The 3859-nt window shown below is 42.8% G+C and overlaps 1 protein-coding gene across 1 annotated transcript in view; it reads left to right on the top strand.

Annotated features, from left to right (window-relative positions):
- LOC309532617 (potassium voltage-gated channel subfamily KQT member 1-like) overlaps positions 1-3859 on the top strand; it is a 558589-nt gene that overhangs the window by 549150 nt on the left and 5580 nt on the right. The gene's annotated exons all lie outside the window — the stretch shown is intronic.

Genomic DNA, 3859 nt, shown 5'->3' with positions numbered 1-3859 from the left:
ATCCCAGATTCATTCTTTAATTATACTTCTAACACTTCCCATTTCCAGGCCTAAAATATATTCAGGAGAAAGGTCATATAAAGCCAGTTTTCCCTTCCACCATTTTGTTTGATAATTATTACTCAAAGAGAGCAGCCCAGTTGGGGTCTTATTAAGTCTTAGCCATGTGTACAGAGTAACTAACCACACCAGCTTCAATCCTATATAGGCCCATCTCCTGTCGCAGGGCTGCATTGGGAACACATTTAGGGGTTTGGAGACTTGATATTAGAAATCCTGATTGTATTTTTTCATAAGGCTCCAAATTAGAGAAGGGGACTAGTTGTGCACCGTATAATAATAGTGCTACAGGTTTTGCAGCAAATAGTTTGATAGCAGCTGAGATGAAATTTCTTCCCTTTGCTCAATGGAATCTTAAGATTGCTGCAGTACTTTTTGGACCGTAGAAGAGGTGTAATTAATATGGACAGTGTTCTTTCTTGAAGCTTGAAAGACGACACCCAGATATTTGAAACAGGTGATTTATTCAATGTCTTGGTTGTCTATGTGCCTTCTGTAGGTTTTCCTTCTATGGGAGAAAACTATTTTTTTGTAGTTTATTACTTATTGATCCTCCTTACAATGTTGGGTTAATTCCATAAGAGCTCTTTTAAGGCCAATCTGTGTCTGAGACAGATGATGGCATCATCTTCATGAATCAGAATAGACAGCCTTTTAACTGTTAATTTTGGGGCATGTATTTCTGCCCCTTGAATATGTTTAATAAGAGAATTATATAAATGTTAAACACAAAGGGGGGGCAATATGCAACCTTGTTTAACTCCTTTAGCTGTTATACTGTATTTGGATTAGAAAGTTGACCTGCCTGGCTGCATCTCACACAAAGCCTTGTGTTGCTGTAAAATTTGTATATCAGCAACAGCAGGCGTTGGATTTGACTGTGCCCTAGAACAGCTGGTCATAGAATTGACCAGCAGGGTGGTGATTCTGGACTTAATATTGATGGGTGCCCAGGTGCAAGCAATAGCCTCCAGAAGATCAAAAGAGACTACGAGGCTCTCAGCAGGAAATTGAAGCAACTAAATGCACAAATTGTCATCTCATCTGTCCTCCCAGTTGAATGACGTGGCCCAGGGAGAGATGGGAAAATAGTGGAAGTGAACAGCTGGCTTCGCAAATGGTGTAAACAGGAACGGTTTGGATTCTTAGATCACGGACTGCAGTTTCTTGAAGATGGACTTCTAGCAAGCGATGGGCTGCACCTCACAACGGTTGGGAGAAATGTTTTTGCCAAAAATCTCAGAAACCTCATCAGGAGGGCTTTAAACTGACTAATGTGGGAGAGGGAGACAGTGCTCCTGAAGGTAGGAGTCTATCAATTGATGAAGATGATCATCCAAATGTCATAGACCAAATGGAGCAAACAGCACGCAGACCTAGTGGTGGGAGGAAAAAATTCTTAAATAAGAGACACGGGGGAATGATTAATGGACTTCAATGTCTGTACACTAATGCGCAAAGCATGGGAAATAAACAAGATGAGCTTGAGCTCTTGGTACAGCAAACTAAATATGACATAATAGGCATCACTGAAACCTGGTGGGATAAGTCCCACGATTGGAATGTAATAATGGGGGGATACAGTCTATTTCAGAGAAACAGACCAGACAAGAAAGGAGGAGGAGTGGCGTTATATGTCAGGGATGTGTATACCTGTGAAGAGATCCAAGATTTAGAACCTCAAAGCCAAAGTGAGAGCATTTGGGTCACAATTAAGGGAGAGAAGAATAACAGAGACCTCATTGTGGGAGTTTACTATAGATCCCCAAGCCAAACGGAGGACATAGATGATGCCTTCCTGGAACAGATGGCCAAGCATGCAAAAGGAAGGGAGATAGTAGTAATGGGGGACTTCAATTACCCGGATATTTGTTGGATGTCAAACTCAGCCAAGAGCATAAGGTCAAACAGATTCCTCACTGGCCTTGCAGACAACTTCATTGTCCAGAAAGTGGGAGAAGCAACAAGAGGAACAGCCATTTTAGATCTGGTCCTAACCAATGTTGATGACCTGGTTAGTGGGGTAGAAGTGGAAGGATCATTAGGCGCGAGTGATCATGCTCTTCTGAAGTTTACTATACAGCGGAAAGGAGCAGCCAAGCATACTAGGACTCAATTTCTTGACTTTAAGAAAGCCGACTTAGGGAAGTGCTGGGTGAGATCCTATGGACAGTAATACTAAAAGGAAAGGGAGTTCATGATGGCTGGGAGTTTGTTAAGAGAGAGATAGTAAAAGCACAACGTCAGGCAATACCAATGAGACGGAAACATGGAAGGTGCCTAAAGAAGCCAGGGTGGCTATCTAAAGAACTTTTAACTGAGTTAAGATTAAAAAAGGATGTGTACAAAAAATGGAAAAGGGGGGAAACCACCAAAGAGGAATTCAAACAAATAGTCAGCACGTGTAGACACAAAGTCAGAAAAGCTAAAGCACAGAATGAACTCAGGCTTGCTAGAGAGGTTAAAAGCAACAAAAAAGGCTTTTATGGGTATGTTCGTAGCAAAAGGAAGAACAAAGAAACAGTGGGGTCACTCAGAGGAGAAGATGGTGAAATGCAAACAGGGGACACAGAAAGGGCTGAACTCCTCAATGCCTTCTTTGCTTCAGTCTTCACCGATAAAGAAAACAATGCCTGACCTGAAGAATTTGAAGCAAATGATTCAGCAAAGGAAACACAGCCCAGAATAACTAAGGAGATAGTACGAGAATACTTGGCTAGTTTAGATGTATTCAAGTCTCCAGGGCCAGATGAACTGCATCCAAGAGTATTAAAAGAACTGGCAGATGTGATCTCAGAACCACTGGCAGTCAGCTTTGAGAATTCCTGGAGAACAGGCGAAGTCCGGCAGACTGGAGGAGGGCAAATGTTGTCCCTATTTTCAAAAAGGGGAAAAGAGAGGACCCAAATAATTACCGCCCAGTCAGTCTGACATCAATAGCAGGGAAGATTCTGGAGCAGATCATTAAGCAAACAGTCTGTGAGCACCTAGAAAGGAATGCTGTGATCACCAATAGTCAGCATGGATTTCTGAAAAATAAGTCATGTCAGACTAACCTGATCTCGTTTTTTGACAGAATTACAAGCCTGGTAGATGAAGGGAACGCAGTGGATATAGCCTACCTTGATTTCAGCAAGGCATTTGACAAGGTGCCCCATGATATTCTTGTAAAGAAGCTGGTAAAATGTGGTCTTGACTCTGCTACCACTCAGTGGATTTGTAACTGGCTGACTGACCGAACCCAAAGGGTGCTCATCAATGGTTCCTCTTCATCCTGGAGAAGAGTGACTAGTGGGGTGCCACAGGGTTCTGTCTTGGGCCCGGTCTTATTCAACATCTTTATCAACGACTTGGATGATGGACTCAAGGGCATCCTGATCAAATTTGCAGATGACACCAAACTGGGAGGGGTGGCTAACACCCCAGAGGACAGGATCACACTTCAAAACGACCTTGACAGATTAGAGAACTGGGCCAAAACAAACAAGATGAATTTTAACAGGGAGAAATGTAAAGTATTGCACTTGGGCAAAAAAAATGAGAGGCACAAATACAAGATGGGGGACACCTGGCTTGAGAGCAGTACATGTGAAAAGGATCTAGGAGTCTTGGTTGACCACAAACTTGACATGAGCCAACAGTGTGACGCGGCAGCTAAAAAAGCCAATGCAATTCTGGGCTGCATCAATAGGAGTATAGCATCTAGATCAAGGGAAGTAATAGTGCCACTGTATTCTGCTCTGGTCAGACCTCACCTGGAGTACTGTGTCCAGTTCTGGGCACCACAGTTCAAGAAGGA

This window comes from Podarcis vaucheri, assembly GCF_965113315.1.
Source record: "Podarcis vaucheri genome assembly, chromosome: 5".
Taxonomy (NCBI): domain Eukaryota; kingdom Metazoa; phylum Chordata; class Lepidosauria; order Squamata; family Lacertidae; genus Podarcis; species Podarcis vaucheri.
Note: the sequence above shows the minus strand (reverse complement) of the source record. Positions and strands in the feature narration are given on the sequence as shown.